This window comes from Myxine glutinosa, unplaced genomic scaffold, assembly GCF_964187855.1.
Source record: "Myxine glutinosa unplaced genomic scaffold, kmMyxGlut1.1 SCAFFOLD_602, whole genome shotgun sequence".
Lineage (NCBI taxonomy): Eukaryota > Metazoa > Chordata > Myxini > Myxiniformes > Myxinidae > Myxine > Myxine glutinosa.
Window position 1 is genome coordinate 42,183 of NW_027616698.1, and position 25,766 is coordinate 67,948.

Below are 25,766 nucleotides of genomic sequence, written 5' to 3' on the forward strand. Positions count from 1 at the left end.
TTTAGTTTAGGAATGCTTACAAAGAAAAATACATCATGACCTGTGGTCAGCTTGGATTGGAAACTTCTGGAAGCAAACATTGCAAACTTGATCCGGCCCGGCTCTATCCCCTAATGACGTCTGCCACCAAAAGTAGGCCGGCGTTTGTTTTCACCCCTGTATTGTCTGTGCGCAGGATAAACCCAAAATGTCATGGATGGATTTGGAGAAAGTTGGTGGACAGATTAGCTCCGTGACAAGGATGAATTGATTAGATTTTGATGACGATCCGGATCTGAGAATTTGTAATTTTTTCAGCCATTCTTCACCATTGAAAGATGGGCCCAAAAATGATACGTAGCACGATATCTCAAAAATTATGGATGGATTTGGACGAAACTTGGTGACCGGTGTGTGTGTGTGTGTGTGTGTGTGTGTGTTTGTGTGTGTGTGTGTGTGTGTGTGTGTGTGTGTCGAGGACGAATCGATTCAATTTTGGTTCATGTCCGAATCCAGATCCGGCCTATCATTGGGACACAAAACAAACTGTTCAGCCTGGCCGAGGGTGGTATGCGCTGAGGTACCGTGTGCTGGTCTCACCCTGAACGATATTCAAGAGACAACCAACGAATAAATTCATCAATGCCCAGTAAATAAATTCTGCCCTCAATAACCTCACACATTTCACTTTGGGCATCTCAGTCCAACAAAGAGAAATTCTGCCCCCTGCTGTAACTGAACAAACATCACTTCAACCGATGGGCACAAGCAAGTTCCTGCGTGACCATGGTGCCCCCTTGTGCTCATCAGGGCAAACATTCGTTCACTGCCCTGCGCTCACAATGCCCTCTTCCGATTGCACATCCAATTCCCTCAATTTACTTCTCATTGGGATCTCCCGATTCATCTCAGGCTGTGCAGACTTGCATATAGAAATACCAGGAAGATGGCCCAAATTAAATGTTGAAGCACAGCATTGACAACTTCACTTCCGTGGAATAGAACAAACATCACACGTGGTGATTACTAAAGGATAATCTACATGAGGGTTAGGGTTAGCAAACCAATGGTGCCAACCTACCGTGAGGTACCCGCTCATTTCCGACCAAGATTATGCAGGAAACCAGAAACGCAAGGGGATAAATGGTGCTTGGTAAGCAAAGAGAGACCATGGCACACATACTGATGAGGCAATGCACCTCGTGCAGCTTTGCAACGAAACAAAATGCATGATCACCATGCTTATTGGACCCACGAGTAAATTATAAAAGTCAATCACCATGACGGTGGTCTTTAGCTCATGAAGGAGCTTGCACACACACTCCTCAAACAAAGCGAATTTAAAAATCATCAAACTATGTGACTCCGATATCATTCACACCAATACAAGCTTGTACACATCTCGTCATCCACCAAATCAGGGAATCCGATTCTCCCTGTGGGGTGTTGCCCCATTCTTTGACCAGGGACACTTCCAGTTTTAAGAGCCTGGGAACACTTGGTGACCACGAACAGGCCCCAATCTATAGGATATCCCATGAAGTACAGTGCCTTCAGAAAATATTCACACTCCTTGACTTTTTCATATTTTGTTGTTTCAGCCTGAATATAAAAAGGATTAAATTTAGATATATTTTTTGTCAGTGATCTATACGTAACCCGTAATGTCAAAGTGGAATTTTTTATTTTAAGAATTTTTTACAAAACAATTTTAAAAAATGAAATACAGAAATATCTAATTTATATAAGTATTCAACCCCCTGAATCAATACTTCGTAGAAGCACCTTTGGCAGCGATTACAGCTTCGAGTCTTCTTGGGTGTGTCTATATCAGCTTTGCATATCTGGATTTGGGGAGTTTCTCCCATTCTTCCTTGCAGATTTACTCACGCTCTCTCAAGTTGGATTGGGAGCGTCGGTGAACAGCAATCTTTAAGTCTTTCCACAAATTCTCAATGGGATTCAAGTCTGGGCTTTGTCTGGGTCACTCTTCACGTTCTTGTCCTGAAGCCATTCCAGTGTTGCTTTGGCTGCATGCTTGGGGTCATTGTCCTGTTGGAACGTAAATCTTCACCACAGTCCAAGTTCTTTTCCACTCTGAAAGAGGTTCTCCTCAAGGATTGGCCTGTATTAGGCTCCATTCATTGTACCCTCTATCCGTACAAGTCTCCCAGTCCCTGCCACTGAAAATCATCCCCATAGCATGATGCTGCCACCACAATGCTTCACGGTAGGGACGGTGTTTCATGGGTGATGAGCTGTGCTCGGTTTCTTTCAGACGGAACGCTTTGCATTCAGGCCAAAGAGTTAAATTTTCGTCTCATCAGGCCACTTAATTTTTTGCCTCATGCTCTCAGAGGCTTTCACGTGCCTTTTTGCAAACTCCAGGCATGCTGCCATGTGGCTTTTTTTTCTCTCAGGAGTGGCTTCCGTCTGGCAACATTCTCAAAAAGCCTAGATTTGTGAAATGTTGTCGAGACTGTTGTTCTTCCAGCAGGTTCTTCAATCTCAGCCAAGGAACGCTGTAGTTCTGTCAGAGCGGTCATTGGGTTCTTGGTCACCTCGCTGACCAAGGTTCTTCTTGCCCGGTTGCTCAGTTTGGTCGGACGTTCAGCTCTAGGCGGCGTTGGGGTAGTTCCATATTCTTTCCATTTCCTAATGATGGAGCTCACTGTACTTTTGGGAACTTTCAACAGTCTGCACCCTAAAAACTGTTCCACACCCTAGCCCAGATCTTTGCCTCCTCACAATTCTATATTGGGAGTTATACAAACATTTCCTTGTACTTCATGATAGAGTTTCTGCTCTTACATGCACTGTCAACTGTGGGAACTGATATATAAAGGTGTTTCTTTTTAAATAATGTCCAATCAATTGAGTTGGCCACAGATGAGCTCCATTGAAGTTGTAGAGGCATCTCAAGGATGATCAAAAGAAATTGGATGTACCTGAGATCAATTTTGAGTGTCACAGTAAAGGGGTTGAATATTTATTGACTCAAGACATTTCAATTTTTCAGTTTTTAATTAATTTGTAAGAAATTCTGAAATAAACATTCCAATTTGAAATTATAGGTTATAATGTGGAGATCAGTGATAAAAAAAAATCTCAATTCAATCCATTTTAAAATCAGGCTGTAACACAACCAATGTGAAAAAAGTCAAGGGGTGTGAATACTTTCTGAAGGCATTGCATGTATTAAATCAGACTCAAGATCGTGTAGGACAGTTCAAGTGAGTGACGTGTGGTCCCAGGCGTGGTGTGTGCACAACATTTGCATGGTGTGGATGAGGGATGCAATTTTTAGTGAGTAAAATCACATGCAGGACAACGATGTAGGAGACTAGGAGACCATCAATGTACATTTCCAGTAATCGAAAGCACATCACTGAAGAATAAACAGATCATCATCACCAATGGGATTTGAACCAGAAACCCTATCAGTATGAACTGCATGCTCAGGTGGGAACAGCAAACAGCCCTGAATAATGAACGGTAATGTCAAAAATTCGAAAACAATTGGTTGGTTTGTGAATGTGATGAAGAAAGGATTCAAAAAGGTCCACAAGTCTGAGCCTTATATCACAGTTGTACCAATATGTTTATATTTAAGAGAAGGAGATGCAAAGATGGAATACAAGGTGAGATTATCTGAAGATAAGATTACAGGTTGTACAAGATAAGATTAGCTTTGATTGCAGTTTCTATAGGACTTTAATGGTGTTCACGTGAGTCCTTTTGCTGTGTGCACCTCATATATTGTTGGCATTCGTGTAGCCAAGTGTGGCCAATAGGGAGCGGTGTCATTAGATTTCCAATAAGTATTCACAACTGCTAAAGCCCCTGTCACACCTTGACGATTTAGCCAGCGTATGCCGACGTATCAAAATTGAGTGCTGGTGTAAGTCATACGCTGGCATACGTCGACAAATTTTGTGCATGCACAAAATTTGTCGACGGGCTCGGCGTACTACGACGTATGCCAGCGTGCTTCAGCGTTCTCTTAACGTAGCCAAATTTTTCATACGTCGGCATACGCTGGCTAAAACGTCAAGGTGTGACAGCGGCTTAAGGAAAGTTCCTTTATTGTTATAGGCGTGTGTGTGCCGGCCTGTGTGGGCGGGCCGGTGTGCGTGTGTCTGTGCGTTCGTGCGCATCTGTGTGCGCATGCGTGTTTGTGTGTATGTATGTGTGCGTGTGTATATATGTGTGTAACCGACCCCTTCACTCCCCACTCCCACCTAATATACCACATTTTTCCCTGCCTAGCATCTCCCCAGGTTGGCACGATAGCCTAAAGTTACGTGCCCTCACCTCTGAGCTGTCTAAACCTGGGCTCGAGTGCTGACCTAGCTATAAACTGTCATCCTGGTGTTCCGCAGACAGGTTGAGGCATTGATGTGTGTGCCATCCCTCCGAAGGGGTGTTAAACTGGGTATTCCATCTGCCGGTATTCATTGACGCATGTAAATAAAAATCATCCGCAGTGTCCTTTGCAAAGAGTACGGGATCTATCACCAACACTGAAAAACTCGAAATGACTGCCCTGATCGACTTCTGGGAAAGCAATTGTAAAGCACCGAACAAACAATTCCAATAAACTGCTCTGTAAAGAGTCGGGTACAGCTCAGATCTCAGAACATCTCCCAACGTCTCTTCTTTCACCAAAGTGGGGCTATGCCACTCCTTGGCCCGCCCACCCACTAGGCCACAAGTTTCCCCACTCTCCTACTATGCCATGCCGTGTTGTGCCGTGCCGCACCCTCACACTGTGCCATGCCATGTTATTCTTGCTCCTCACGCTGTGCCATGCCATGCTGCACCCTCACACTGTGCCATGCCGTGCTGCACCCTCACAATGTGCCATGCCGTGCCCCACCCTCACACTGTGCCATGCCATGCCCCACCCTCGCACTGTGCCACGCCATGCCGCACCCTCACACTGTGCCATGCAATGTTATTCTTGCTCCTCACACTGTGCCATGCCGTGCCGCACCCTCACACTGTGCCATGCCGTGCTGCACCCTCACACTGTGCCATGCCGTGCCCCAACCTCACACTGTGCCATGCCATGCCCCACCCTCACACTGTTCCATGCCATGCCCCACCCTCACACTGTGCCATGCCGTGCTGCACCCTCACACTGTGCCATGCCGTGCCCCACCCTCACACTGTGCCATGCCATGCCCCACCCTCACACTGTGCCATGCCATGCCCCACCCTCACACTGTACCATGCCGTGCCCCACCCTCACTGTGCCATGCCATGCTGCACCCTCACACTGTGCCATGCCATGCTGCACCCTCACACTGTGCCATGCCATGCTGCACCCTCACACTGTGCCATGCCGTGCCGCACCCTCACACTGTGCCATGCCATGCCGCACCCTCACACTGTGCCATGCCATGTTATTCTTGCTCCTCACACTGTACCATGCCATGCTGCACCCTCACAATGTGCCATGCCGTGCTGCACCCTCACACTGTGCCATGCCATGCCCCACCCTCGCACTGTGCCATGCCGTGCTGCACCCTCACACTATGCCATGCCGTGCCCCACCCTCACACTGTGCCATGCCATGCCCCACCCTCACACTGTGTCATGCCATGCCGCACCCTCACACGGTGCCATGCCATGCCGCACCATCACACTGTGCCATGCCATGTTATTCTTGCCCCTCACACTGTGCCATGCTGTGCTGCACCCTCACACTGTGCCATGCCATGCCCCACCCTCACACTGTGCCATGCCATGTTATTCTTGCTCCTCACGCTGTGCCATGCCATGCTGCACCCTCACACTGTGCCATGCCGTGCTGCACCCTCACAATGTGCCATGCCGTGCCCCACCCTCACACTGTGCCATGCCATGCCCCACCCTCGCACTGTGCCACGCCATGCCGCACCCTCACACTGTGCCATGCAATGTTATTCTTGCTACTCACACTGTGCCATGCCGTGCCGCACCCTCACACTGTGCCATGCCGTGCTGCACCCTCACACTGTGCCATGCCGTGCCCCAACCTCACACTGTGCCATGCCATGCCCCACCCTCACACTGTTCCATGCCATGCCCCACCCTCACACTGTGCCATGCCGTGCTGCACCCTCACACTGTGCCATGCCGTGCCCCACCCTCACACTGTGCCATGCCATGCCCCACCCTCACACTGTGCCATGCCATGCCCCACCCTCACACTGTACCATGCCGTGCCCCACCCTCACTGTGCCATGCCATGCTGCACTCTCACACTGTGCCATGCCATGCTGCACCCTCACACTGTGCCATGCCATGCTGCACCCTCACACTGTGCCATGCCGTGCCGCACACTCACACTGTGCCATGCCATGCCGCACCCTCACACTGTGCCATGCCATGTTATTCTTGCTCCTCACACTGTGCCATGCCATGCTGCACCCTCACAATGTGCCATGCCGTGCTGCACCCTCACACTGTGCCATGCCATGCCCCACCCTCGCACTGTGCCATGCCGTGCTGCACCCTCACACTGTGCCATGCCGTGCCCCACCCTCACACTGTGCCATGCCATGCCCCACCCTCACACTGTGTCATGCCATGCCGCACCCTCACACGGTGCCATGCCATGCCGCACCATCACACTGTGCCATGCCATGTTATTCTTGCCCCTCACACTGTGCCATGCTGTGCTGCACCCTCACACTGTGCCATGCCATGCCCCACCCTCACACTGTGCCATGCCATGCCCCACCCTCACACTGTGCCATGCCATGCTCCACCCTCACACTGTGCCATGCCATGCCGCACCCTCACACTGTGCCATGCCATGCTGCACCCTCACACTGTGCCATGCCACGCTGCAGCCTCACACTGTGCCATGCCGTGCCGCACCCTCACACTGTGCCATGCCATGCCTTCTCACACTGTACCATGCCGTGCCCCACCCTCACTGTGCCACGCCATGCCCCACCCTCACACTGTTCCATGCCATGCCCCACCCTCACACTGTGCCATGCCGTGCTGCACCCTCACACTGTGCCATGCCGTGCCCCACCCTCACACTGTGCCATGCCATGCCCCACCCTCACACTGTGCCATGCCATGCCCCACCCTCACACTGTACCATGCCGTGCCCCACCCTCACTGTGCCATGCCATGCTGCACCCTCACATTGTGCCATGCCATGCTGCACCCTCACACTGTGCCATGCCATGCTGCACCCTCACACTGTGCCATGCCGTGCCGCACCCTCACACTGTGCCATGCCATGCCGCACCCTCACACTGTGCCATGCCATGTTATTCTTGCTCCTCACACTGTGCCATGCCATGCTGCACCCTCACAATCTGCCATGCCGTGCTGCACCCTCACACTGTGCCATGCCATGCCCCACCCTCGCACTGTGCCATGCCGTGCTGCACCCTCACACTGTGCCATGCCGTGCCCCACCCTCACACTGTGCCATGCCATGCCCCACCCTCACACTGTGTCATGCCATGCCGCACCCTCACACTGTGCCATGCCATGCCGCACCATCACACTGTGCCATGCCATGTTATTCTTGCCCCTCACACTGTGCCATGCTGTGCTGCACCCTCACACTGTGCCATGCCATGCCCCACCCTCACACTTTGCCATGCCATGCCCCACCCTCACACTGTGCCATGCCATGCCCCACCCTCACACTGTGCCATGCCATTCCCCACCCTCACACTGTGCCATGCCATGCTCCACCCTCACACTGTGCCATGCCATGCCGCATCCTCACACTGTGCCATGCCATGCTGCACCCTCACACTGTGGCATGCCATGCTGCACCCTCACACTGTGCCATGCCGTACCGCACCCTCACACTGTGCCATGCCATGCCTTTTCACACTGTACCATGCCGTGCCCCACCCTCACTGTGCCATGCCATGCCGCACCATCACACTGTGCCATGCCATGTTATTCTTGCCCCTCACACTATGCCATGCTGTGCTGCACCCTCACACTGTGCCATGCCATGCCCCACCCTCACACTGTGCCATGCCATGCCCCACCCTCACACTGTGCCATGCCATGCCCCACCCTCACACTGTGCCATGCCATGTCGCATCCTCACACTGTGCCATGCCATGCTGCACCCTCACACTGTGCAATGCCGTGCTGCACCCTCACACTGTGCCATGCCGTGCCCCACCCTCACACTGTGCCATGCCATGCCCCACCCTCACACTGTGCCATGCCATGCCCCACCCTCACACTGTGCCATGCCATGCCCCACCCTCACACTGTGCCATGCCATGCCCCACCCTCACACTGTGCCATGCCATGTCGCACCCTCACACTGTGCCATGCCGTGCCGCACCCTCACACTGTGCCATGCCATGCCGCACCCTCACACTGTGCCATGCCATTTTATTCTTGCTCCTCACACTGTGCCATGCCGTGCCGCACCCTCACACTGTGCCATGCCGTGCCGCACCCTCACACTGTGCCATGCCGTGCCGCACCCTCACACTGTGCCATGCCGTGCCCCACCCTCACACTGTGCCATGCCATGCCCCACCCTCACACTGTTCCATGCCATGCCCCACCCTCACACTGTGCCATGCCGTGCCGCACCCTCACACTGTGCCATGCCGTGCCCCACCCTCACAATGTGCCATGCCATGCCCCACCCTCACACTGTGCCATGCCATGCCCCACCCTCACACTGTACCATGCCATGCCCCACCCTCACACTGTGCCATGCCATGCTGCACCCTCACACTGTGACATGCCATGCTGCACCCTCACACTGTGCCATGCCATGCTGCACCCTCACACTGTGCCATGCCGTGCCGCACCCTCACACTGTGCCATGCCATGCCGCACCCTCACACTGTGCCATGCCATGTTATTCTTGCTCCTCACACTGTGCCATGCCATGCTGCACCCTCACACTGTGCCATGCCGTGCTGCACCCTCACACTGTGCCATGCCATGCCCCACCCTCGCACTGTGCCATGCCGTGCTGCACCCTCACACTGTGCCATGCCGTGCCCCACCCTCACACTGTGCCATGCCATGCCCCACCCTCACACTGTGCCATGCCATGCCGCACCCTCACACTGTGCCATGCCATGCCGCACCCTCACACTGTGCCATGCCATGTTATTCTTGCCCCTCACACTGTGCCATGCTGTGCTGCACCCTCACACTGTGCCATGCCATGCCCCACCCTCACACTGTGCCATGCCATGCCCCACCCTCACACTGTGCCATGCCATGCCCCACCCTCACACTGTGCCATGCCATGCCGCACCCTCACACTGTGCCATGCCATGCCGCACCCTCACACTGTGCCATGCCATGCCGCACCCTCACACTGTGCCATGCCGTGCCGCACCCTCACACTGTGCCATGCCGTGCCGCACCCTCACACTGTGCCATGCCATGCCGCACCCTCACACTGTGCCATGCCATGTTATTCTTGCTCCTCACACTGTGCCATGCCGTGCTGCACCCTCACACTGTGCCATGCCATGCCCCACCCACACACTGTGCCACACCATGCCGCACCCTGTGCCATGCCATGCCGCACCCTCACACTGTGCCATGCCATGTTATTCTTGCCCCTCACACTGTGCCATGCCATGCTGCACCCTCACACTGTGCCATGCCGTGCCCCACCCTCACACTGTGCCATGCCATGCCCCACCCTCACACTGTGCCATGCCATGCCCCACCCTCACACTGTACCATGCCGTGCTGCACCCTCACACTGTGCCATGCCGTGCCCCACCCTAACACTGTGCCATGCCGTGCTGCACCCTCACACTGTGCCGGGCGTGCCCCACCCTCACACTGTGCCATGCCGTGCTGCACCCTCACACTGTGCAATGCCGTGCCCCACCCTCACACTGTGCCATGCCATGCCGCACCCTCACAATGTGCAATGCCGTGCTGCACCCTCACACTGTGCCATGCCGTGCCCCACCCTCACACTGTGCCATGCCATGCCCCACCCTCACACTGTTCCATGCCATGCCCCACCCTCACACTGTGCCATGCCGTGCTGCACCCTCACACTGTGCCATGCCGTGCCCCACCCTCACACTGTGCCATGCCATGCCCCACCCTCACACTGTGCCATGCCATGCCGCACCCTCACACTGTGCCATGCCATGTTATTCTTGCCCCTCACACTGTGCCATGCTGTGCTGCACCCTCACACTGTGCCATGCCATGCCCCACCCTCACACTGTGCCATGCCATGCCCCACCCTCACACTGTGCCATGCCATGCCGCACCCTCACACTGTGCCATGACATGTTATCCATGCCCCTCACACTGTGCCATGCCATGCCCCACCCTCACACTGTGCCATGCCATGCCCACCCTCACACTGTTCCATGCCATGCCCCACCCTCACACTGTGCCATGCCGTGCTGCACCCTCACACTGTGCCATGCCGTGCCCCAGCCTCACACTGTGCCATGCCATGCCGCACCCTCACACTGTGCCATGCCATGCTGCACCCTCACACTGTGCCATGCCATGCTGCACCCTCACACTGTGCCATGCCATGCCGCACCCTCACACTGTGCCATGCCATGTTTTTCTTGCCCCTCACACTGTGCCATGTCATGCTGCACCCTCACACTGTGCCATGCCATGTTATTCTTGCCCCTCACACTGTGCCATGCCATGTTATTCTTGTCCCTCACACTGTGCCATCCCATACTCTCACACTGTGCCATGCCATGTTATTATTGCTCCTCACACTGTGCCATGCCATGCTGCACCCTCACACTGTGCCAAGCCATGTTATTCTTGCCCCTCACACTGTGCCATGCCATGTTATTCTTGCCCCTCACACTATGCCATGCCATTCCGCACCCTCTCACTGTGCCATCCTCTGTTATTCTTGCCCCTCTCATTGTCACTCTCCCGTCTTCTTCACAAGGAACATCATGATACATGTTTGTTCTAAAACACACATTAATATTGTCAGTCATCTTGGTTTACCTGAAAAATTTTTTACCAGCATTATGACACTTACTATATCATTTCCTCAGGGTGGACAATATCACTGTAAAATATTTCATATACTTTTCCATATTTACAAAAGATTTTTTTTTTTTTCAGCGAAACCCACAGGGCAATTCCATCTGGAAAAGCGTTCGTTTGTCCGTCCGGTGTCTGCATGTATGTCTTCCGCCGGCATGTTGCGGGTTTATTCCCCTTAAAATTCATTTTCTCTGCAACTGTTGGTCCGAGTGACACGAAATTTTCACCATATGAGCATCTCCTCCTGTAGAATTTGATAATGATAATTATGACGTCAGAGGTCACGTGTACAGGCGCCATCTTGGAAAAACCGAAAAACGTGGCACCTATACATCCCCGAATATGCTCCAGGAAAAAAAATTGAAAGGTGCCTCATTGTAAAGTACTCCCCATGGGGAATAACATATATTAATGATGATGCAACAGGTGCCTTGATTATGACGTCATAAACCGACAAGTAGAACGCTTGATCCGGGACTAGTTTCAGTGATCCGTTGGTGATGTGTGTATGTTGGCTGTTATAATGTCAATCTCTCAATCCCTCTATACCTGCATTACGACAGGTTCACAGCTGCCAAATAAGCCCAAGGATTACCCTGGGTAGTTTATGTTCGCCTTCCCAGCAGAAGTCAGGGCAGGTAGAACCCCAGATTAACGACCACCTCAGGGACGGCACAACCATTTAGGCAACACCTTCCTGTGAAGTAACATTCCAGGTTTATATCAGAGTGCAGAACTGAACCCAAGCTGGACACCTCAAAGGTAAGCGTGCCACCTTTGCACCATTCATTCTACCTGTCCGACTGTATCTAGATATGGGCACATTTTCACACACGGTTTGTTTTTCAGTTTTACTGCATTCAAAAGGAACATCAAGTGAGGTAGTAAGTACTATTTATTCTTTCTGCTTATTGTCTCCAACTTCACTTCAAATCGTTACCAGAAGCATTCCACGAGAAAGCCGGGAATGTAGAAATCCATGGAGTTGATCACCTTTCAGTGTTGTGTAAATTAAACGACCTGTATTGATCATGCAATGAGGTCTGGCCTGCAGCATACACAAGGCCTGAATACCTTCAACAAGATTTAGATGATTATTGAATGGTAAAACCATTGGGAACGGGAAATGCAATATTGTCCGACGCTTCAACTCGCAAAATGATTAACAAACTGGATTCTAGCGAGTTCTTTCATATTATTGCATTCGCAAGGACAATTCAACACCAAATTTAGATTAATACTTTGAATTGTGTTGATAAAAGGAATAATCTAGAACTTGCATAGAATTGGTTCCAAAAGTAAACTCGAGAGTTCATAGAATACGACACTCCGCACAATCTGGAGAAACAGGACATGGGAAGGGTCTTTTCAACTGGAGCTTTGCATTTCTGAGCACGATCGATATCTACTACGAGCCGCCATTTTGCCTCATTCTCGATATTCCCCAACGCTGAGAGCACGAGCGGCAAATTCGATTGGTCAAGATGGTGGAAAATGACAAATTTTTTCCAAGTACTGGAAAACTGGATGTTTTTTCGAAGTGCCAACAAACAAGACAACTTGTGTTCTACAGTGTTAAAATATATAATTCAATTGAAATAAAATGTTTTAAAGCTGTATTTAAAAAAACAAAACAATAACCGGACGTTCACCGGACGTTCAGGCACCGCATTTTACACCAACTTATTTAACACGTTTAGTTATTCGTGCCTGTTGTTTGTGTCCTTTACGCAGTCTCTAAAAACAGTAAACTTCCTGTTTGGAATGATTTTCAATTTTGTTTCACTGCCAGACAGGTAGACAGACAAACAATTACCTTGCTCCTCTGTGCGCGTGCGTGATCGGAATGACATCCTGTACGATTTGCCAAATCTCGATCCAAAGTACTGTTAAACTACAGGTTCACGTTCCGGTTTAATTTCTACAGTGTTCAAAATATAACATGCAATTGAAATGAAGTTGTTCCTCGATCATAGATACTGACGTCTGCAGACAGACAGACAGACAGACAGAAGCAATTGATGAACCCGCTTTATGCTTTGCGCGCATGGCGTAACAGGGACAAGGCCTTAACTGAGCGGCAAGGCAAACTCGACCTTGTTTTCTTTTTCTCCAGATACAAAATCGCAGCTCATGGAGAGAACCGACGATTGATAAAAGGGAACTGTACGGATTGTGGAGAGAGAAAGGAAAACAATAAGCAGGTGGGTGATGGGGGAGATGTGGGAGAAAGATATAAACCTGCAAGTGAAAGGGGTGGGTGTGATGGAGAAAGTATCATCGGGAGGGAAGAAGACAACATGAGATTGTGTTGCACTGTAATCGCCATCTTGAAGCCCAGGAGACAAAGAGTGAGATTGTACTGAATCAAGGAGACGGTTCTACAAGTAGAATAAAAGAGAAACAAGAGAGTGAGCTGAACAATAAACATGCATTTTGGTAGATTAACAAGGAGTGGGATACTGTAAAATGGAAGGTTAACAAGGAGTGGGTTATTGTGAGATGGTGGGTTAACAAGGAGTGGGATATTGTAAAATGGTGGGTTAACAAGGAGTGGGATACTGTAAAATTGTAGGTTAACAAGGAGTGGAATACTGTAAAATGGTAGGTTAACAAGGAGTGGAATACTGTAAAATGGTAGGTTAACAAGGAGTGGGAAACTGTAAAATGGTATGTTAACAAGGAGTGGGATACTGTAAAATGGTAGGTTAACAAGGAGTGGGTTATTGTGAGATGGTGGGTTAACGAGGGGGATATTGTAAAATGGTAGGTTAACAAGGAGTGGGATATTATAAAATGGTGTGTTAACAAGGAGTGGGATACTGTAAAATGGTAGGTTAACAAGGAGCAGGAGACTGTAAAATGGTAGGTTAACAAGGAGTGGGTTATTGTGAGATGGTGGGTTAACAAGGAGTGGGATATTGTAAAATGGTGGGTGAACAAGGAGTGGGATATTGTAAAATGGTAGGTTAACAACGAGTGGGATACTGTAAAATGGTAGGTTAACAAGGAGTGGGATATTGTAAAATGGTGGGTTAACAAGGATTGGTATATTGTAAAATGGTGGGTTAACAAGGAGTGGGATATTGTAAAATGGTCGGTTAACAAGGAGTGGGATATTGTAAAATGGTGGGTTAACAAGGAGTGGGATATTGTAAAATGGTAGGTTAACAACGAGTGGGATACTGTAAAATGGTAGGTTAACAAGGAGTGGGATATTGTAAAATGGTGGGTTAACAAGGATTGGTATATTGTAAAATGGTGGGTTAACAAGGAGTGGGATATTGTAAAATGGTCGGTTAACAAGGAGTGGGATATTGTAAAATGGTGGGTTAACAAGGAGTGGGATATTGTAAAATGGTGGGTTAACAAGGATTGGTATATTGTAAAATGGTGGGTTAACAAGGAGTGGGATATTGTAAAATGATCGGTTAACAAGGAGTGGGATATTGTAAAATGGTGGGTTAACAAAGAGTGCGATATTGTAAAATGGTGGTTTAACAAGGAGTGGGATATTGTAAAATGATGGGTTAACAAGGAGTGGGATATTGAGAAATGGTGGGTTAACAAGGAGTGGGATATTATAAAATGGTGCGTTAACAAGGAGTGGGATATTGTGAAATGGTGGGTTAACGAGTGCGATATTGTGAAATGGTGGGTTAACAAGGAGTGGGATATTGTAAAATGTTAGGTTAACAAGGAGTGGGATATTGAGAAATGGTGGGTTAACAAGGAGTGGGATATTGTGAGATGGTGGGTTAACAAGGAGTGGGATATTGAGAAATGGTGGGTTAACAAGGAGTGGGATATTGTAAAATGTTAGGTTAACAAGGAGTGGGATATTGAGAAATGGTGTGCTAACAAGGAGTGGGATACTGTAAGATGGTGGGTTAACAAGGAGTGGGATATTGTGAGATGGTGGGTTAACAAGGAGTGGGATATTGTGAGATGGTGGATTAACAAGAAGTGGGATATTGTGAGATGGTGGGTTAACAAGGAGTGGGATATTGTGAGATGGTGGATTAACAAGGAGTGGGATATTGTGAGATGGTGGGTTAACAAGGAGTGGGATATTGTGAGATGGTGGAGGAGCGGATCCAGAGGGGGTTCATTTGGTGAACGTGAACCCCCCTCGCCCCCATCTGCCCCTACCTCTTCCGCCATCTGGAATAAACATGAAATGGTGGGTTAACAAGGTTGAGTGTGTAACAAGGAAGAACAACAACACAACAGGCATTTTAAAAGGCCATTTTCCCTGCAAGAGCGGGGGTTAGCCTTGTGTGACAAGGAAGAATTGGTTCGATTTTGGTGAAGATCCGAATACGGATCCAGATAGGATAATTATATAATTATATAATTGATTATTCACCATCGGGTGATAGGTTTAATAAATAGCACCGCAAAGCGGGCCTAACCCCTCCGCCCATGCATGGTGAAAGGAAGCATTGATGTGAAGGAGCTGGGGCTCCCACGTCGATCGAAAGAATGGATGCACCAAAAAGCTGGAATTCATCCGAGTTGCTTTAATCAAACCAAACACTCAGGCACTCTGAAAAGCCCGTTTATCGGGCAGCAATATATATACATATTATCCCGGAGCGTTTGCCCAGGAAAGGCGAGAGGGGGCGTGGCCCAGCGTCCCGACCGAGGCCTGGCAAGTTGAGCGTGGGCCTGCCCGGGCGTCCTGGACGAGCCCGGCATGGTGATCGCTCCGCGTCCTTGATAGGTGCAAGGCGATTGTGAAAACCCAGCGGTAGCCTCTACAGATGATCATTTGTTATTTGAAGCGAAGTTGTATACCGAGTAGGATTTTGCAGAAAAGAAATTTCATGATAGTGGCGATGTGTGGATATAATTATTGAACAGAACGATTCAAAAAGATATGGCAGCTGCATGTGGGAGCATATAACACTATAACAGCATGATTGAATATAGGAGTGGGTTATAAATTCATAGGGAGCAGCCAAAGAAGACCATAGAAAAGGATACCTTTAACTTTGAATTAATGTCAATGAACCATTGAATATTTCTATTGCAGCATGCATCGTGGCCAAATGTTTGTCTGTTCACTAACATCTTGGCTACATTGTATAAGTCTCTGACCAGACTCCTGGGGTTCAGAACATTTGTCTCTTCACTCACGTTTTGGGTTCATCGTATAACTCTCTGGAATTATAATTTCATCTCCAACTCCACACTGAATTCATGCAACTGATTCTTCTCTGTGTTGTCTGCGTCTATAGTGTCTGGATGAGAGAAACTTACAGGTATCATGGCAATACGTTTGTTTAATCGTGTAGACAACAAGAAATTGCTTTGTGATAGGAATAATATGTTTCATGAACATCTGTGTGTATTTTGGGAGCCGGAATATTTGAATAAATGTGGTCAATAGTAGTCTGGTAGTCTGTTGTATAACTTGTGATGAGATGGTTAAAGTTATGCTGTTTGAGAAATGTGAAGAGCTGGCGACTTTGTGGTGATTGATGTGAATTGTCGATGTTGAAGTCTCCAAGTAGAACTGTTGGTGTGTTTTGTAGATTTTCGCCATTCTGCTCGAAATTGACAGAAACCAATTTCAAGATGTCTGCCGTGGCGGCCATATTGAAAATCGCAGCACGCCCAGGAACTTTCCTCTACTCAACCCCAACACACACTGCAAAAATGGATTTAATCGGACAAGCCGTTCTGCTCGAAATTGACGGAAACCAAAAGTTGATGGACGCCCGGATGGCTGCCGTGGCGGCCATATTGAAAACCGCAGCGCGCCCATTTTCGAAAGGAGCCTTAATCTACTCAACCCCAACACACACTGCAAAAATGGATTTAATCGGACAAGCCGTTCTGCTTGAAATTGACGGAAACCAAAAGTTGACGGATGCCCGGACGACGCCTGTGACGACAATACCCCTTAGCCCAATTTGGGCTGAGGGGTGAAAACGATATACAGCATGATATCTCAAAAGGTTGTGGACGTGTTATAACTAAACTTCGGTTTATCAGTGGGATACAAAACGTAAACTGTTCAACCTGGCAGAGGTATGCTCCCTACCTAGTGCTGTTCGTGTCTGTCACATGATCGTCGTGCGAGATCTCATTGGACAATCGCGTTCATCTTTTTCTTTCACGCAGCAATTAATCCAAGCCAGGTAACATTTCTCCTCTAGCTCTGTGTTAATTCCTGATACGCAGTGTTTAGATTTGTTGTAAAATATTGTCATTTAACATGACATTTATTTGAATGCCGCATTATGGTAATTTGTCATTTTTGTGACTTGGGATGAATGTGCTTCACATAATCCGTTGATATTATTGATCAGACCCTCCCCTACTCTCAAAGGGGTCAATTTAAATCGTTCCCATGACTGGCCTGCACGTTTCCCCACAATGTATGCAAATTTTGGTGGAGATCTGCCAAGCCCTTTTCAATTCGACATAGTACGTACTCACATATGGAATGGGGTATTTTAGTTTAATGCATAAACAAAGCTGTGCTGCAAGTTCTGATACACAACGTGTCTCTGTCTCTATATCTCTGTCTGTCTGTCTGTCTGTCTGTCTCGCTGTCTGTCTGGCTCTCCATGATCTCCTCCTAAACTCCTTTGCCATACAGTACCTTCCCCAAAATAACAATCGCCCTTGCCCTCCTACTTACCCCATATTTTCCTTTTCTCAATTACCTGCCCTTGCACACACAATGACTGATGATGTAAGTCTGATAGAGTGTGTTGGTTCCTCAGAAGCAGTTTCTTGGCCTGGGGTCATGCTGGGAGGTTTGCCATCCCTCTCCCAGCAGTAGTTGGGGCAGGAGTTGGTAGTTTGTTCATGGTGCCCAGGATAGCTCGCCTACTCTTCACAAAGGACACCGTGGGATCTTTAACCTCCACAAACCAGTAGACGGTATGCCTAGTTTAACATCCCTGCTGCACACATATTGATGAATGGCCGTGCCTGTGAAACACCGGGATGACAGTTTATAGCCGAGTTGGGATTCTAACCCAGGCTAGAGAGCTTTAGAGGTGAGAGTGTGTAAACCCAGGCTAGCCGGCTGTCCTGCAAGGCCTGCATACACAATCTGTGCAAGTATAAAGTCTATTGTTAATTCAACATATCTCAGGATTATTGGGTATTTGAATTATTGAGTAATTATCTCCCCCACCCCCTCTCCACCCCCAAGCTCGCCTACTCTTCACAAAGGACACCGTGGGATCTTTAACCTCCACAAACCAGTAGACGGTATGCCTAGTTTAACATCCCTGCTGCACACATATTGATGAATGGCCGTGCCTGTGAAACACCGGGATGACAGTTTATAGCTGAGTTGGGATTCTAACCCAGGCTAGAGAGCTTTAGAGGTGAGAGTGTGTAAACCCAGGCTAGCCGGCTGTCCTGCGAGGCCTGCATACACAATCTGTGCAAGTATAAAGTCTATTGTTAATTCAACATATCTCAGGATTATTGGGTATTTGAATTATTGAGTAATTATCTCCCCCACCCCCTCTCCACCCCCAATCCCACAAATGGCCTTATTTTGATCAATCATGACAAATTGAATTACCAATTTATTTTTACGAGAGTTAAAGTCCAAGTGCACATCATATTGAATATATGACATAACCACCCCCAAAACTGTTCAACATACCCTAAAACAACGGACTGCAAGTGGAAATGAAATCCGACACATACCATGCTACTCATGGCTCTGGGGGGTTGCTTGTGTACATCTCTCTTCTACGGCCAAACTTTTGATTTTCCTGTTCTATATGTTGAGACCCTTGGAAAAAATCTGGGTAACACTCCCAGATCAAGTACGTTTTTTCTGCACACCCCAATACATGATTATGACTTGAGGCCAATTAGCCGAAATAGCAAAATTCAGTTTTCATGGAATAATTCAGGAGTAGGCAGCTTTAGATTCAAATGTAACATTTATTTATCATGTTTAGACATAACTAACACATTTTTAGCATGGTGCAATACTATAAACTGTCTTTTTTAGAAAAAAAACCCCGTCATTTAGCTTTTTTTTCTCCAAAAATCACTTTCAGTTTGATAGGCGCTCAAAATCCGATCACCTCTCATACACCCAATTATGTAGATAAAGCAGCCAAAATTTGTCAGAAGCTTCCTTATGAAGCTCTTTAATAGGGATAAACATGGGTTTCTTTGTGGCTTATCAGTCTTTCACATTTTATATTTTCAGCATATGGTCCGACCTTGCCGATTTTTACAGCCGTACAAACGTAACTAATATCCATTTTTTGTTTTTCAGGCGTGGCCGCTGACGATGGAGTCTGTTACTCTCTCAGGACCGCCCGAAGACAGTTCGTTTGATGCGACAAACTGCATCATCTGCCAGAAAAGCGCGGGGGATAAAACTGAGCACAACTAATGGTTGCAAAAGGATACGAGAAGCAAGTTACATCCACAATGATCAAGTTTCCAAACGGCTTAAGCTGGTTAAAGGAGATGGGTTTGTTTATCATGTGACCAATGACTGTTACAAAAAATACATCATGACTTCAGTTCTCAATAGGAAAAGGAAGAGTCTCGCTGTATGCCAAGACCTGTCCCGTTCTGAGCAGGAAGAAGATAGAAGTACTTGTTCTAAGGCCGTCCGACATCCACCGAATACAGAGACGTCCACAACAGCCTTACGTCAAGTGGTGTATTATCTGTGACAGTAAATCACACAAACAACAGTACACGAAATATCGCATTAGTGAATCAGGCCGTGCTTCAGCCTTTCTGGCTGCGACAAACTTCTTTCAAGATGATGTGTTCACCCGAACGTGCGACCTTCAAGATGCGCATTCTGTGTTTGGAGCAGATCTGTACTACCACAGGGACTGCATGACTAAATACTTGTATAAGTATGACTCGTGATAAAGCTTCCATACCAAAAGTGTCTGAGAAACAGCTTGCTTGGAATCAGGTTGTTAAAGAGTTAGAGCAAGGCCTAAAAGAAGGGAGGGGTTATGAACTTAGTGCTATCAGAGACTCTTTGAACAATATTGATGACAAATGTAACTTTCGTAATAGAGATGTAAAAGTTTTCTTGTTGAACACTTTTGGTAATGAGATTGATTTTACATATCCCAGTTCGTTCAAAAACTCAATGATGGTATTCAGTGTTCCAAAGAAAGTGTTAGCTGAGCGCATTCGTTCCCTTGATCCTGTTCAGGTATGCGCTGGTGTGATTAGGAAGGCTCTAGATGAGTATGATTTTGGCCTTGACGATAGCTTTTGTGATGCGCATGATCTAAAGCATTCCTTGAGCGAGATGAATATCCCTGAACCTGTACTACGTTTTTTCAGTCATTTGTACAATTTCAATCCTGACACATATGCAAAAGCAGCCGAAGCTGTCATGACAGAAAGTGATAAACCAGTTGATGAGGATGAAGAAGATGATGATGACTACGATACCGGTAGCAAGCCATCAGGTAACAGCCTCTCCACACAGCGTTGCAGAAAGATACAATCTGTCTTCCAAGTCATGCACTATATCCATCACTGCGGTAGAAAGAGAACTCCAATGCATATTATGAATGCGGAATCAGTTCATGGTCTTGGGCGTGGTGGCAAAATTGTAACTACAGTTCTAAACCACGGAGGACTAGCAATCAGCTACCCAGAGCTGCGTAGGTACCAACATGACCTTACCACGTTTACAGCACAGCACAACAACGATCGCGTTTCACTGCCGTCACACTTTGATCCTGGGCAATTCACCTCCGGTGCAATTGACAACTGGGACCATGAGGGGGCAAATGTATCTGAACATGACACTGTGACTGTTCTCTACCAAGACAAACCCCCGTCGTCGACCAGTAAACCAAAGATTTCTGACACGCAGGTCACACATGGTCCACAGTCATTCAGTTTAATATTAAAATGCCAGGTACTGTCCGACTTTCACAAGCCCGCACGCCGTGCTGACATCCCAGCAACTTACAAAGTGGCCGAACTGCCTTACACTTCCTCCGAAGCCGATGCAGCAAAACTGAAGGATATTTCTTGGTCCCTCGCACGCTTGAACGTCATGCATGATGAAGTGTCCATCTACCCCGAGTCACAAACAATGCCATCTTGGAGTGCTAGCAACTCTGTTTGGACGGAGGAGGCCATCCCATTAAAGAATCTTGCATTTGTACCTGTTCTGCCGCATCCAGTTACAGAGTACGCGACAGTTTATACGGCTATGAAGAACTTTATGGACATTGGTTCTCAGCTGACTCAAAATGAGATACCAATGTATTGTGATGAAGGTGTTTATTGCATCGTCCGTGATATACAACTGCTGAGACCAGAGGAATTCAGGACCCTGGTTCCATGCCTGGGAACGTTTCACTTAGTGAAAACTGTTTTAAAATGTATTGGCAAACTCCTGGATGGAAGTGGCGCGGACATCACATGGTTGCAGGCTGGTGTTTTTGGTCCAACTGTCATCGAGAATTCTGTTCTACATGGAGGTCACTACAGCTGCTGTCTTGAGGGTATGCAGCTCCTTGCTGAAGCCTTTGAACGCCTCCAGTACAAAGAATTCTTCTCCGAGAAAGGCATCGACCAATATACACATGAGCTTGCCATCCTGACGAACCTCCAGTCTAGTGTCAAGGAGAAATGCATCACAGATAGTCAGAAGTATATGGTTCAGTTTGCTGATGCATCAAAAACGTTGGTCGAAGATTTGAACAGATTCATCCAAACACGGTCTGATACCAATGAAAACTTCAAGTTCTGGACTCAGTTCTTGCAAATGATGGATATTGTCCGTGATCTGTTGAGAGCTGATCATGAAGGGATTTGGGAACTGCATCTTGACGCTGTCCAGCGTGCATTGAACCTGTTTGCGGCATTCGATTCGACCAACTACTTGCGATGGTGTTCTCTCTACCTTGAAGACATGCGACGTCTACCTGAGACTGCACCATCAGTTCATGAACAATTTGCCAAAGGCAATTTTTCAATCAGAGAGATACCTGGCCGATTCACCGCTGTTGGAGGAGACCAGAAATTAGAGCAAAGCATTAACCTTTCATCTAAGTGCAGCGATAGAGTCATTGGACATGCAATGCAAAAACAGTATGTCGCCCAGTGGGACTTAATATACCATGAAATGATGGCAGTGAAGAACCTACATCGGCAATACAGTGATGTGATTGACAGGACACATGAGACTTACAGCCACCACGAATCATCTCAAGCCACAACGAACCGCAAAGAAGGACATATTCAGGAGATGATGAGATTCATTGAAGAGAAGGGGTCCCCTCTGTCTCTAGACGCTTCCAAAACACTACAAAATTTTGTGACAAAAGAGGTTATGTCCGATGATATAAAAACTGACATGCTCAATGCCTTTTCAAAAGGAAAAGAGAAGTACCTGAAATTCAGAAAGGAAAGGTTTGTCACAAAGACTGAACGAATAAGCAGTACCATTCACCACACAAACTTGAAGACGATGAAAACTCTTCGAAAGAAGCCACAGAAGACTACCAAGACGACAGTGAAGGAGATGAACATCGCTGAGAGAAACATAGAAATAGCTCGGGAGCGTGGCCTCACCACTGATGATCTCTTAAAGTACGATGTTGTTCCCTCCCCAGTGTTGTTTGATGATGCAGGAATGATGACTAAACCAGCAAAGAGCCAGCTACTGAAGGAGTTGGAGACGCACCTAAAACCGGAAGAATTTACATATAGTCATCGGAAAGACGCATCATTTGTAGTTGACATCATGGCCACAATCCGAAAGGTTAATGTTACGAAACTCTCCAAATTCAATGACCTTCTATCAAATTTCATGTCATTTTCGGCCATATATCATCGGTTTGGGCGGACTGACTATGTCTTTGACATGTATTCTGATGATCCATCAATGAAGGACAGCGAGAGGAAAAGGCGAAGTGACACTCTACCCATCGAATATACTTCAATAGACCCATCAACACCACTACCTAAGGATATGAACACATTCTGGCCTTCCATCAACAACAAACTTCTCCTTGAAAAACTGATCTGCAGCCATGTTCGTTCAAATATTGCAAATACCGGTCAGTACCCAACTGTACTCGGACAGGTGACCAGAGAGAACGAGGATTGGAAATGTATGAAAATGCACAACGGAGATGAGAGCGCACTGGTACACCTTCAATCCACATTTGAAGAGGCGGATCTTCGCATACTCCTTCATGTTTTGGACGCGCTCAAAGAAGGACACAAAATATGTGTTGTCATCTCCAATGATACTGATGTAGTTGTTGCCTTGCTCCACCACATGCCTGTCTTTCTCCAACATGACCTAGAGGAGCTGTGGGTACGAGCTGGAGTTGGAGATAGCACTCGGTATGTGCCCCTTCATACCTTGTTCGAGCGCATCGGATGTCAACTCTGTGCTGTTCTTCCTGCCGTACACAGTCTTACAGGATGTGATATCACTAGCAAAGTTGGGACCAAGAAAGCCACCTTGAATGCCGAGCCAGAAAGGTTATTGAAGCACTTTGGAGGGTTGCCGACCCTTTCTCAGCCTTTGATCAAGAATGCAGAATCCTACTTGGTCAAAGTACTGAAACCAAAAAGCGATGCGAATACATTTTCGAACTTGCGTGCGGAGATCTTCCATCATGTCAAAGGGAGTTCTCATCACAACCTGCCACCAACCAGCCAAGGTCTCCTGCCACATATGAAGCGTAGCTTTTTCGATGCCTACAATATCATGCATGCTTTGGAGCTTCATCAAGATTCTGAAAATGTGATCGCACTTAAGCCAGAGGATTGTGGTTATACGCATGACAAGGAACAGCTGATACCTGAGACAACGTGGAAAACTCTAGAATCACATTGGACAGTTGTCTGTTCATGCACTAAGTGTGCCAGGTCAACATGCCCCTGTAGGACCGCCATAATCAAATGTGTAAATTTTTGTCATTGCAAAAAGGCTTCCCCTGATGCCTGCAAGAATCCTGTTGCTTGATAAAGAGTACATGTATTGAAGTTGCACGGGTGGTAAATGGTGGTAATTGACAGCACGCGCTTCCTTGTTATGACAGTTATATTGGGTTTGTGGACATGTTATGATTTTAATTCATGAATCCTTAAGCTATGTAAGTGTAATAGTTTTGCTTAAGCTGAATTTTGAGCGAAATTTAGTCAACATCATTGCCAGGAGGTGTTTGGCGGCCATTTTGAAATTATGCAAATTAGGTGTATTCAAAAGGGGTTGATTATGGTTCCAATGAATAGCTTGCTATCAAAAACCCATACATAGACACCAAAATCAGCCGAATATCACACTTACTTCTAAAGTTAGACCAATTTAACCAATTTTGGTTTATACCGCTTTTTGGGGTAGGGGTAACCTTTGTTAACATTTGACCCCACTGTCACTATACAATATAATGAATCATAAATATGATGCATGGAATTATTAAAGGGCTTCATAAGGAAGCTTCTGACAAATTTTGTTTGCTTTATCGACATAATTGGGTGTATGAGAGGTGATCGGATTTTGAGCGCCTTTCAAACTGAAAGTGATTTTTGGAGAAAAAGAAGCTAAATGACGTGTTTTTTTCCCTAAAAAAGACAGTTTATAGTATTGAACCATGCTAAAAATGTGTTAGTTATGTCTAAACATGATAAATAAATGTTACATTTGAATCTAAAGCTGCCTACTCTTGAATTATTCCATGAAAACTGAATTTTGCTATTTCGGCTAATTGGCCTCAAGTCATAATCACGTATTGGGGTGTGCAGAAAAAACGTACTTGATCTGGGAGTGTTACCCAGATTTTTTCCAAGGGTCTCAACATATAGAACAGGAAAATCAAAAGTTTTGCCGTAGAAGAGAGATGTACACAAGCAACCCCCCAGAGCCTATACAATGCTGTTCACCCCAGAAGATGAAGCGACGCTTGCTGCTCGAATCCTCTTCACATCCTCCTCTTTCTGCTTCACTTCATCCGAATAAGCCTGAATGTTCACGTTCACCTGCTTTTGATCACGTCCTTCCTGTTCTCCTGAATCTAGGGAAATAATCATACAATGTTAAACCACCTTTAGGTTCATAAAGGGTTCAAGGTTCATACATCTTGCTTTTTTTGTTGATTAACATTGTATGAAATAATCATACAATGTTAATCAACAAAAAGCAAGATGTATGAACCTTGCACCTTATTGTACTCTCAAATGTCATCTACCTGGCGAATAACACAACTTCTAGGTAGACAATGAACATCTTGCTCTACAAAGTGTGCACAACTTAAATTTAAATGGTCACATGACACATGTGATGCAACACACCACTCCTTTTAAGCTGTCTTTTGTCATCTGTTCTGAGGATGTCGGCAGAGCTGCCCTCATCAGTAGTGGTTTCAACCTCGTGCACCATTGGCTTCTGGACATGAAAAATCAACCAGAAGCGTGCACTGGCATTAAATATTGACAAGAGAAAGCAGGGCGGGCAGAATACCCACTTCCTGGCTGCCATTAGTAATATGGCCGAGCATTTATGGATTGTTCATTTGCCATGGCCATTCTCCTGGGATTATGTTCATTTACAGAACATTACAGATCAACTCCTGAATAGTGTGTTGGACTCGAGTCCACAGTCTCTGGGATGAAAAGCCAGTGGGAACAATATGGCACCATAACCCATCAAACGTTACATCAATAACGCAGACAAGCTCACCAAGCAAGAAGACTTCAGAAAGAGGATAAAAACGTTGTTTTCAGTAAAATCTTCTCAAAATAAAACAACTTTTCATTTT